Source organism: Petaurus breviceps, unplaced genomic scaffold (assembly GCF_028583685.1).
Source record: "Petaurus breviceps papuanus isolate PSGF00001 unplaced genomic scaffold, PetGlider_PUasm1.0 37, whole genome shotgun sequence".
NCBI classification, from domain to species: domain Eukaryota; kingdom Metazoa; phylum Chordata; class Mammalia; order Diprotodontia; family Petauridae; genus Petaurus; species Petaurus breviceps.
The window spans coordinates 10714787-10727888 of record NW_027186296.1 but is presented as its reverse complement, the minus strand read 5'-3'; the positions used below and the strand labels follow the sequence as shown (position 1 = coordinate 10727888).

The 13102-nt window shown below is 39.5% G+C and overlaps 1 pseudogene; it reads right to left on the bottom strand.

Annotated features, from left to right (window-relative positions):
* Positions 1-2906: 2906 nt before the first annotated feature.
* Positions 2907-8428, bottom strand: LOC138168768 (alpha-enolase-like; annotated as a pseudogene).
* Between the last annotated feature and the right edge of the window lie 4674 nt (positions 8429-13102).

The window sequence follows — 13102 nt, the reverse complement described above, 5'->3', positions numbered from 1 at the left end:
CTCAATAGGGCTTATTTTCGGGGGAGGGCTTATTTTAGAGGAATCTTACACAGTAAGGGGAGGGCTTATTTTCGGGATAGGTCTTATTATCGGGGAAACACGGTAGTAAGTGTTGAGTGTCTTAGGTGGGATTTGAACTCAGGTCCTCCTGACTCCAGAGCCAGTGCTCTATTCACTGTGCCACCTAGCTGCCCCTCTACCAGATTATTATTATCCATTTTTAAAGATGAGAAAACTGAGGTAAACAGAGATTACAGAGATTAAGTGACTTTCCCAGTGTCACACAACTCACAAGTATCTTAGGCCAGATTTGAATTCAGGTCTTCCTGACTCTAGGCCCAGTGTCTAAGATGGCCACTAAGAACTCTTCCTACTCTAAGACTGTGAGATACTAAAATGGACATTAAGTTATTCATTCCTTAATATAAATTGCTTTAATCATCCACTCAGATTAACCTGTCTCAGAGGTCAGTTCTCTGGTAGAGTTTTGTCAGAAAAAGGAGAAATGGAGGAAAGTTAAACAATTAGTTCCGTCGCTGACATTTCTTCCAGTAATTCCATTTCCCTAGCCTCTGCTCTCATAGTACCTTTAGGGCTAGACAGACACGGCTAGTGGAACTACAAAATATGAACACATGAGGTGAAAGCTCAGAATTCCCAGATGTCACTGTGGTGTTGTTTCTCTGTGGCAGTGAAGACCCCTTCCCAATCTCTCTCACACACAACTAACCTGTAGAATGGAGGTCAGTTTGACTCAAATCATCACCAGTCTCTGTGGAAGGCAATATTTTAGGAAGATTAAACTTGACAATATTGTGCAGGATGGTTTTGAGGTGGGTAGATTAAAAGTAAGAATGTTATTATAGAAGTAATCCATATATTAACAGAGAGATTTCATCGTGAGAGTGGACATGCAAGAATAGGTTGTATCTGAGTGTTATTGTGAAGGGAGCTATTGAGAGAACCTGATGACAAATAAGATTGTTTAGGAGAGGAAGGAGTTCAAAGATGCCCTCTAGATCTTGAGCCTGGGTTATCTAGAGAATAGTGGTGCCATCTGACAAAAATGGGGAACTTGAGCAGGTAAATTAGTTTGGGACATGTTGAATTGGAAGTGTATCCTGGGATCTTTCTCAATTAAGGACCTTCTGAAAATTACCTGGGTTTCAGGAGATCTTTTGGATCAGCATTCATTCAAAACCACAAATGATAAACTTCTATAAGTTTATATATAAACTTATATAAACTTTATATAAGTTTTTTCATGCCAAACCAACCAAAAGACATATCCGTTCAAAACAAATGATATTTAATTGAACAACATAGTGGGTCTGATGATGTTATTATACTGTGAACTGCTTTGTTTGTTCCTGCATACTACCCATGTCTCTCCTGAATCATTCTGTGCTGATTCTCCACTAAATGGGTTCAGCTCTCGGTTCAACTTTTTAGGATTTAGAACCATAGTCATCTAGACTGATAGCCAGCTACAGAAATCCTTAGGCATTGTCTTAAAAAAATTTTTTTTAATATGAAGTGGAACATCATCATCAGACATAAACATTTCCATATACAAAGAAGGCCAGGAAAAGACTATTGTGCATGAAACTGTGAATCAATCTCTCTCTCTATCTATCTATCATTTATTTATCTTCTCCCCTCAAAATGTGCAAAAAAGAATAATAAAAATGAAAATATGCTTCTTACGAAGCAGTTTGGTCAGAGTGAGTTGACCAATTGGCAGCAAAAAGTGCTTATTACAACAAAAGAAAATGCTTATCAGTGTTACAAAGGAAAGAACATGTCCCTTTTAGCTTAGTATTTACACTAGACCAAAGTGTATCAGACAGTCAATTATCATTTGCTTTATCAGATTGAATAAAGAGAAGTGGACATCTTCCTGGAATTACCAAAGTTCTCTTTAATCTTTTTTTTTTTTGTAGTCATAAAGAGGTTAGGAGGAAGGGAAATCTTGAAAGGTCAGTCTGCTTTAAGGAGTACCAGCAGTAAGGCCTAAGACATCATATAACAACAAGAAAACAAACAAAAGAGTGTCTACTATGCAACAAAGTGGAATTAATTATGTGAACCCCCAACAGACCTCTTTTAGCTCTTAAAAAAATTCTTTCAACACCTTTATACAGCTAGTGGACCTAAATCCTACTCCTTTCTCTCAGATCACACTTTTTACTTTACTTCAGGTTCCAGCAATTTCTTGCATTGGTGCTGCAAGCCTCCCCTCCCTACCAATGGATGATCTATTCTTAAATTATAACCAAAGTTGTTTTCCTAGCCTTCGATTTGTCTATACCATTCACATGTTTAGGACTTTATGATATCTTCCTATTTATACTCTGGATTAGGTTTAAGAAACTCATGGTATGCTTCAAAAGTCTTTAGTAAATATACCCAGATGACCTCACTTTCTATAACCTTTCTCCTTAAACCGTCCCACCCTCCCAACTTCTTTCTTTTTTTTGGGGGGGGTGGTGCTGGGAAGTTACTGAATACTTTTATTCTGTATATAGAAGTCACTAAGGATCTGGCCTGTGAGCTCATTGGAGATGTATCACAAGTATATGACTCCACACATCAACAAGGGGTGTGAAGGTGGGATGGTGTGGGGGGTAAGAACAGGCCATTCTATCCATGTAGTCACAAGATGATAAGGGTCTTCCAACAGAGCACCAGATGATCAGGTACAAATCTCTCTGATACGATAGTTCTAACAAAGCAGTGAGAACATCACAGAAAGGTGGAGGGGAGAGGGAAGTTAAGCCACAGAGGGCCCTGTTCACCAAAACCAAACTGCTCTAGTGCTTGGTGCTGCCCACTCTTAGGACAGGAACAGACTTCTGCAGAGGTGACTGGTGCCTGCTAGGTCTGAGGTCTCCTGGTCACAGAGCTTACTTGGCCTAAGGGTTTCTCAAGTTCTTCTAGCAAATTTAGCCTTGTTGCCCAGCTCTTTCTTAGTTCTGGCTATTAAAAAAAAATTTTTTTTTAGTATTTTTTTCCAATTATATGTAAAGAAAGTTTCCAGCATTTACTTTTATAATATTCTAAGTTCCAAACCTTTTTCTCCCTCCCTCCCCCCGCCCCCCAAGACGTCAAGCAATCTAATATAGCTGTACATATACAATCATATTAAACATATTTCCACATTAGTCATGTTGTGAAAGAAGAATAGGAAAAAAACAAGAAAAAGAAAAAACAAACAAACAAAAAAGTGAAAATAGTAACCTCTGATCTGCATTCAGACTCCACAGTTCTTTCCCTGGATGTGGATAATATTTTCCATCAGGAGTCTTTTGGAATTGTCTTAGGTCATTGTATTGCTGTCAAAAGCTGATCATCACACAATGTTGCTGTTACTGTATACAATGTTGAGAAACTGGTAATATTTGACCAGATGCTCAGATTGGCAAGGGGCACCAGTCTTGATGCCACCAGGTTGGCAATGAAGGTATCTTCAGTCTACCCAAAAAGATGGGAAGCCATTACTCCCCACCCATTGGACTGGACCAGCTTGCACACCTGGAGGGATTCTATCATGAGCCAATCTGGTTCACTGTGAGTAGGAGGCAGTTGCAGGCTGTCTCTCATTCATAGTCTTTTCAATGAGCTTGGAATTGGTCACTGTGAGATCATCCCTTAACACCTGGATGCCCGCTGTGGCAGTGAAATTCTTCCAAGCTTCCCAGTCATGCTGGTCAAAGGCATCTTCAATAGACACACTGGATGATCCTTGATTAAGGTCATATAGAGGTCCCCAAGCTCAGAAAGGGAAAAATATCTGCTAGAATCATTAGGAGACTTGAAGTCCAAGTCATATTTCCCAGATCGGAAGAATTCTGAGGTCACAGCATTCATGCCAATTACGACCTTATCAGTGTAGCCAGTCTTACCAGTAGCATTTTTTTTTAAAGCAATTGGGGCTAAGTAACTTGCTCAAGGTTACACGGCCAGGTGTTTCTGGGTGGATGCTAAGTATCTGAGGCCAGATTCGATCCCTAGGTCATCCCGACCCTGGAGCCGGTGCTCTTACTCGCTGTGCTACCTGGCCTCCCCCAATAGCATTCTTTAGTAGCTCTACAACTTCTTTATTCTCTGGGATTTTAGGAGCAAAGCCATCCTCATTCCCTACATTGATGGTGTCCTGTTCATATTTGTACTTAATCATGTTCTTCAGGTTGGCATTGACCTCAGACCCAGTGTGCGTGGCCTCCTTGAAATTTGCTGCTCCAACAGAGAGGATCATGAAGTACTGCATGGCTGGCTTGTTACCAGGATGGGGACTATAACTGATCACATTGAAGGCTGGAACTGGCAGGATGACTTCATCATTGCCTGCAAAGTCAGAAATATGGCAGTATAGGGAGACACCTTTCTTACCAGCTTTAGTCTTACAAACAGCCTGAGACACTCTCAATGTGGCATTTGCACCAAATTTAGATTTATTCTCAGAGCTGTTCATCTCTATCGTCAATCTGTCAATCTTCTCTAGCTCTACAATATTCAGTTTCTTGCTAATCATGGTCAGGACAATAGTTTTATTGATGTGCTTGACTGCTCTTGAGATACCTTTCCCCATGTATTGGGTCTTAATGTTGTCCCGGTGCTTTAGCACTTCATGAATGCTGGTAGTGATGAGGGATGGCTCCCAATAGGTTCAGCAGGAACTCTGATCTTATCTAAGACCAGAACCTGCAATTCAGTCTGGAAAGAATTAAGCTCAGGCTAACTTGGAGTCAGAGTGGAAAAAGTTTATTATATGCCTTACAGCAGGCAAGGATCCTTAGGGGACCTGCAATCTTAAAGGGGTAGAATTAAGGTTTATATAGAATCATCCATAATAGAACCCATGCCAACTATGCTAACTAGGTGATTAAGGGTGGGATTAGGGAGGAGTTAAGGTGGGAACAGTGTAATGTAACTGCGCAGGCCTATTGCCCATGATTCACTGGGAAAAAGCCCAAGGCGGGGGCTACCTAGAGGTGTGGTTTTAGGCTTGAAACGTCACCAAGTCAGCAAGTGGTCAAGGGCTGATGGAGAAGTGCCCAGTCTGCCACCCATCAATGTCATGCTTGACAGGATTGATGTCTGGGAACCAAGGTTAGGGAAAGATAATTTCCCTAGGAGTTAACCTAGAAAGGGGGGTATTGAAGGATTCATTGGGGCAACGAGACACTATGCGAGGGGGAGATAATAGTTGCCTAAGCTGGAATGTTTATAGATGCTTTTGTGAAGGATTGATAGGTATAACTTGTTAGTGTTCAAGGCTGAGATAAACAATCCATGAGTTGTTGCTGGGCACAATTAATGCTTTGAAGCTAGGGGCAAGGGGAGAAGGGACAGAGTTAATGCTCGGAGACTGGGATGGGGGGGGGTAGTGTGATTTTACAAACTGATGTTACAAAGTTTTACAAACTGAGTTTACAAATATAGATCCCAAGCATCCCACCATTACTGATGTTACAAATTGGTATTACAAATAGATATTACAAACATAGATCCCAAGCACCCCATCAGTAGGTACACCACTGGGGACAGCAGCTCAGAAGAGACCTTTTTCAGTGTAGAGTTCAGCTTTAACAGTGGGGTTTCCATGAGAGCTGTAGATCTCTCGCCTGGATCTTGAAAAGAGACATATTGAGTTTCTGGATGGAACTTCCTCCACTGGGCTCAGAGAACAGAAGCGAGGACCGAACTTCTCATTGTTATAGAGTATAGTGCTATCCTCCCAGGCCCTCAGGTCAGTAACTTAGGTATCATTCTCAGCTCCTGACTATCTCTCCACCTACATATCTAATCATTTGCCTAGTCCTGTCATTTCTACCTTCATAACATTTCTTGAATATCCCTCCCTCTTCTCTGGGACTACCACCACCCTATTGCAAACCCTTATCATTTCATTTGTTATTCAGTTGTTTTCAGTCATGTCCAACTCTTTGTGACCTCTTTTGGGGTTTTCTTGGTAAAGATACTGGAGTGGCTTGCCATTTCCTTCTCTAGCTCATTTTACAGATGAGGAAACTGAGGCAAACAGGGTTAAGTGACTTGACCAGGATCACAGTAAGTGTCTGAGGCAAGATTTGAATTTAGGAAGTTGAGTCTTCCTGACTCCAGGCCCAGCACTCTATTCACTATGCCACTAGCTGCCCCTATCACCTCATACCTGGATTATTGCAATAGTTTGCTGGTTGGTTTCCCTGCCTCAAATTTCTCCTCACTCCCATCCATCCCCAATCCAGTTACCAAACTGTTTTTCCTAAAGTGCAGGTCTGACCAAGTCACCCACCCTACTCAATAAACTCCAGTGGTTTCCAATTGTCTCCAGTTTAAAACGCAAAATACTCAGGCATTCAAATCCTTTTCTTACCTTCTTACCCTCCTACCTTTCCAATCTTATCATACCTTCCTCCCAGCCACATACTCTTTGATTCACTGACATTTGCCTCCTTACTGTACCCAGAACAAGATGCTGCAACTAGCCCCTCCCAGACATTTTCTCTGCCCAGGGCTATCCAGCAGGCCTAGAATGCTTTCCCTCCTCGCCTTTACCTTCCATTTTTCCTAGCTCCTTTTAAGGTCCAATTAAAATCCCATATTCAAGAGGAAGCCTTTCTTAACCCCTCTTAATTCTAGTCCCTGTCCTCTATTGATTAATTCCTATTTATTGCTTCTTGTACATGTTTGTTTGCTTATTGTCTCCCCCATTAGATTGTGAACTCTTTGAGGGCACAGACTGTCATTTGTCTTTTTTTATATCCCTAGCATTTAGCATAATGCCTAATATATAGTTAATAAGTGTTTTGTTGTTGTTCAGTTGTTTCAGTCCTAGCTGACTCTTCAACCTCCAGATCCACATCCATCATAATTCCTTAGCCAGTGAATAATGATAATATAGAATTAGCCTCGGATTGGGAACTAAGCAGGGCTATCAGTGTAAAGCTGAATAATAACTCAGGTAGTTAACTGAAGAGTGTGTAGACAAAACTCTTATCCACTTTAGTTTCCCAGCCAAGCCAGGTCCATTCTTTCTGCACTCTGTTCTTTAAAGAAAACCTGTTCTTAACACTTTTTTCTTTTATCCCAAATTATGGATCACATTTTTAAATGGTGTTGGCACTAGAAATAATTTCATCTTTCCACTAAACATTTCCCCTCCCACAATCCCATATCCTTCAGGTCACTCAGAGCAGAGGCATTGAAAGTAAACATGCAACCTAGCTTTTTTACTCCGCTGTTCCTTCCTTGTTCTTCCAGTTTTGACTTCTTCCATCAAGACTTCAAGGATCTATAATTTCATCAGTGTGGGTACTATCCATACAGACACAGACCGAAACTTTTCTATCATTTAGTAGAAGGTTTTTTTTGAAAGCTGCTGTAGTTGAAAAATTTATTGTTTTGCCTCACTACCTTAGTGATGGTAGATGTCTTTCAATTTCACTAGCATGTTCTCAGACATCAGACACATACTCTAACACCAAATCCACAATTGTAGTCTTTCTATATTAGGAGGATTTATCAAAATCTGTGCTCATACTCTGATAAGGTATTTGGGTAGTACTTGGAAGACTGAATAGTAGTCAGATCTATATTTATTTCTATATCTATACCTATTTATCTCTATATCTCTGTCCTATCTCTATATACTTAAATGTGTATGGGGGGGAATTAGGAGTCTATTACAGTAGTCCAATATTATTTCTTATATGAACTGCTTTTAAAAAATTGCCTCATTTTAAAATACTCCAAGTAGAGAAATGTAAATTAAAACATTTCTGAGGTTCTTCCTCACACCTATCAGCTTGGCAAAGATGACAAAAGAAGCAAAAGATAAATGTTGGAGGGGCTGGAGGAGGGCAGGCACATCAATGAACTATTGGTGAAGCTGGTGGAACTGGTCTAGCCATAGTGGAAAGCAATTTGGAATTATGCCCCCAGATTTATCTAAATTGTGCATTTAACCCAGCTATACCACAAACTAGACCTATACCCCAAAGAAATAAAAAAGAGAAAATAATTTTATAAATATATATATGTACATACACATGTATGCACGCATATTTATAGCAGCCCTTTGTGTAGTACCCTAAAACTCGAAGGTAAGGGGGTATCCTCTAATTGGGAATGGTTAAATAAGTCATGATATATGAATATAATGAAATATTGTGTCATAAAAATGACAAAATGAATAGTTTTAGAGGAAACTGAGCATCTTTCTATGAACTCATTCAGAATGGAGTGAGCAAAACGAGGAGAACAATTTATATTGACAATTATAGAGAAAAAGAGCTTCACAAGGCTTTAGAACTCTGGTCAATGCAATGCTAAAAATGCTTCCAGAGGAATAAAAATGCAATATGTAATATGCCACTTACCTTCTGCCACAGAGGTAATGGATCTGAAATACAGGATGAGACATGTATTGTTGATCATAACCAATGGGGGATTTTTTTTGTCTGAACTACATGTATTTTTTAAAAGGAATTTTAATTTTTAAAATTGATTATTGAGAGAGCAGTGAGGAGAGATAATAAACATTTATAAAATAACTTATTTAAAAAACTTAATCATTTAAAAAATTCTTTTTATATTTTATTATTAACAATGTAAGAAAAACGAAGAAAAGAAATTAACAAAAAGCAAAAAAAAAAAAAAGCAGCCCTTACATGAAGTGATTAAAACTAAAGCAAGAATGAAACTGAATTAAAGAGAATGACATTTTGGGTGACCTATTTCTGAGGAATACATGTGCTAAGTGTTCAATATGTTATAGAGATCAGAAATCACATACTTTATGTATAATGTTCACTATCATATACTCAATGAGTATTATGAATTGAATAATAATAAAAAATGATATTGAAAGTATTGTTCAAATTCAACTTTGGAAGACTGTTAGTGCTCAAAGATGTGTTCTGAGCTGAATTCTGGTTAATAGCCTCTATGGGGTATTTATGAAAAACACCTAAAATTGTAAACAATGAACCAGGATGAATCAATTGCAGTCTCTACCGTTTGGAGGAAGTACACACATTGATGAGCCCAAAGACACATTGAACTGTTTGCCCTGAACTTTTCTCCTCAGTTCTAGTCACACATCAGCAGCTGCCAGATAGCTGATGGTCATTTCAAACTTAGACTGTTAAAAAGAACACTTTTCATCTTTCTCCTTGAACCTGCCACTATTCTAAGCTTTACTAATTCTGATGAGGGCACCATCATTGTCTCAATCACTAATGCCGAAGCTATCTTTAACTATTGTATATTCCTTATCCACCATATCTAATCAGTTTCCAATTTATCTGGATATTATGTATCTATTCCCTTCTCTCTACTTAAATGCTACCATCTTATTTCAGACCTTTGTTACCTCTTTCCTAGAGATTACTGTAAAACAGACTCTTAATTTGCATTCTTCCCTTTTCCAATTTATGCTTTACAGTTGCTGAAGTCATTTTTTTTTTTTTTGCTTTTTTTGGAGGGCAGTTGGGGTTAAGTAACTTGCCCAAGGTTACACGGCTAGTATTTTTGTGTGGGTGTTAAGTGTCTGAGGCTGGAACCGAACTCGGGTCCTCCTGACTCTGGGGCCGATGCTCTACTCACTGCGCCACCTAGCCGCCCTGAAGTCATTTTTCTAAGGCACAGGTTTGCCCATGTTAACTCCCTTGCTTGAAAATATTCAATGGGGACAGCTAGGTGGCACAGTGAATAGAGCACCAGCCCTGAAGTCAGGAGGACCTGAGTTCAAATCTGGCCTCAGACACTTGACACACTTACTAGCCATGTGACTTTGGGTAAGTCACAACCCCAATTGCCCTCCAAAAAGCAAAAAAACCAAAACCCCATTCAATGGATCTTCATTGCCTATAGACCAAAATGACCCATAGCTGAGCACTGCAGATCCTCTGTAACCTAGCCTTTTTGCCCTTACTTCATATTGTTCTCTGACATTCATTACATTCCAGCCAAATTGGAAAAATAGCCATTTCCTCATCTTGATACCCCATCTCTCACCACTATGAACTATCTCTGGGCAATCCTCATTTCCCCAATGAACTTGCTCATCAGTTTTACTTATCGGAACTCTCATTTACTTTTTTTTTTTTTAGGCATTTGGGGTTAAGTGACTTACCCAGAGTCACACAGCTAATAAGTGTCTGAATCTGGATTTGATCTCAGGTCCTTCTGACTTCATTTACTTTTAAAGTTCAATTTCAATTTAAAGTTCCATTCAGGAGCTACCACCTCTAGGAAACCTTCCCAGATCTCCCAGTTGTTAGTACTCTCCTTCCTTAATTTTCCTCATATTGAGCTTATTTCTATACCTGTTGTATCCCTCAGTAGAGGTTAAGTTTCTTGGAATCAAGGATTATTTCATTCTTGTCTTTATGTTCATCTAGCACAGTCCCTTGCACATAGGAGGCACTTAATAAATGTTTATTGAATTGAATACTGAAGTCATAATGAACTATATGACTTTGTCATCAAGTACAATGATGAGGGCTGCCTGCTAGCTAAGGTTTGTAGATCTTTTTTATAGGACAGGAGCAGGAATCAGAGTGATTAGGATAATCTGGAGAAGGTATGAGTCAACAGAACCAGAATCATTAGGATTAAGAGTTGGATAGGACAGTGTAAGAGATGCCCAGATCTAAGACAGGGAAGAACTGATTTTATGTGATTCAGCAGGAAAAAAATAGGGTTTGTGATAGAACATAAAATTGAAAAGAAATCAACTAAACCAAGCTGTTGAGAAAAAGACAAGTGAGAATGTGATGCATTCCAGGAATAATACAAAGCACATTATTCCAGAAAGAATACTGAATACTAATTGATAATCAGAACAGTCCTTCCTGTGTTTCTCAGGAATTGAATACACAAGACCCAACCAGAATGGAATAATTTATGACAGAGCTCCTAGGTAGGAAGCAGAGATTTACCTTCCTGTGAATTCTTGCTATTTTCCCCTCCTTTAGAGGTGAGAGAGTCTAAGTTCTTATTTTGTAGTTGCTAGAGAAGAGGAAAATAAATTCATCTTCTCATTGTGAGAGTAGCTCTTTGTTTTTGTATGGTTTGTGAGGGTGGAATGACCAGGTTGGAAATCATTGCTGTTTTGGCCTAGGTGGTCTTGCCTCGTGATTCCTCAGGTCATGTTCTATCTGGGGCTTGTCCAGTACTTTTTGAAAGAGTTAATAAACTAGGAGGATAAGGAAATTCCCTAGATGGAGTCTACCTATATTTTAGCAAAGCAATTGATAGAATCTGTTGGGCTCTTCTTGTGGACAAGATGGAAAGATGTGTGCTGATACGTTAGAACTAGTTTAATGGTTAGACTCAAACAGTAGTCTTTAATGGTTTGATATAAACGTCAAAGGGAATGGACAATGGAGTCATGTAGACTTATGAGTCTGGCCCAATGCTGGTTAAGATTTTTACCAAACCCTTAGGTAAAATCAGAGAAATTATGCTTGTCAAATATGCAGATGACACATTCAGGAGGGATGGTTAACATGTACTTTACAAGACTTTTGTGAAGATCACATAAGATGATGCATATAAAGTGCATTGCAAGCCTTAAAGCCTTATGCAAACGTCAGTGATTATTTCTTCAGCTGGTCCAAAGGTTGGCTGAATCTTATAAGTGGGTATTCAATAGGGATAAGTGTAAAATCTTATATTTGGGTTAAAAAAATTGATGCTTTAAGTAGACGAGGGAGGCTTGGCTAGATAGCAATTTGCCTAAAAGTTATCTTGGGGTTTTAGTGGGCTGCAAGCTTACTATGAGTCATGCGTGAAAGAACGCCCCCTCCCCCAAACCTAGGCATAATGTCTAGAAGGGGTATGTGGTTGTCTTTCTCTATCCTCTCCTATTCAGACCACATCTGCAGTATTTTGTTCAGTTCTGCGTAACACCTTTTAAGGATATTGTTAAACTGGAGGGCAACAAGAATGTTTAGGTCCTTGAGGTCATGTCACATGAAGAGGGGTTGAAGGAACTAGGGATGTTTATCCCACAGCTGAGGAGACAGTGAGGATGTAATTAGCTACTTCCAAGTATTTGAAGGACTGTCAGTCAGAGGAGGGATTAGCCTTGTTCTGTTTGATCCCAGAGGCAGAACTAGGCATAATGGGTTGAAACTACATGAAAACATTTATAAAGTGACGTTTCCTAGTGATTGTTGTTGTTGTTCAGTAATGTCTGACTCTTTGTGATCCCAAGGCAAAAATACTAGAGTGACCTCCCATTTCATTCTCCAGCTCATTTTACAGATGAGGAAAGTGAGGCAAATAGGGTTAAGTGATTTGCCCAGGTGACACAGCAAGTAAGTTTCTGAAGCCAGATTTGAACTCAGGAGGATGGGTCTACCTGATTTCAAGTCCAGCATTCAATACATTGAACTACCTAGCTGCTTCTAATGATCAGAAGTATTCAAAAATAGAATGACTGCCTTTAGAGGTAGTGGGTTCCCCTCAAGCAAAGGTGGGATATTTGTTTATTGATATAGGTGAAGGTTGGACTAGGCAACCTCTGAGAATGCTTTCAGCTCTGAGAATCTGTGATAGTTTTATACATGGAAGGTATGTGATTTTTATCTTTTGTAAGCACTCTAAACGATTTCATTCAAACCCTAACTTGAGAAATCAAGACCTTTGACTTTTTTCAGTTGAAACAGCATCATTAAGGTCAGACAACCCTGGCAAGACAGGCAAGATGAATTTCAATGATGTTTTTTCCTTCCTTTTGTCTCTCTATCATCACTTTTTTCTAGAATGACCAATCTATGTCATATTAGGCTTTGTGCATAAACTGCTAAAAAGTCGGTGACTACAAGGCACCTTCCAGGGGTTCCCATGCAACTGCTGCCCCAGTCATTATCTCCTTACAAAAGAGTCTACTGTGTAAATTATGCCTTAAGTCACTGGGCAAATATCCAAATTCCCCTCTGGGTCAATTGTACATCTGGTAATACTGATGATGGTGCTACTCACAGGGTGTCAGGGTACTTCTGATTTTCCTCACAGGCTGTGGGGGACAGCATGTGCTCTGCAGATCTGAAGCAGTCAGGTGTCCTCTCTTTTCTTGGACTGGGCT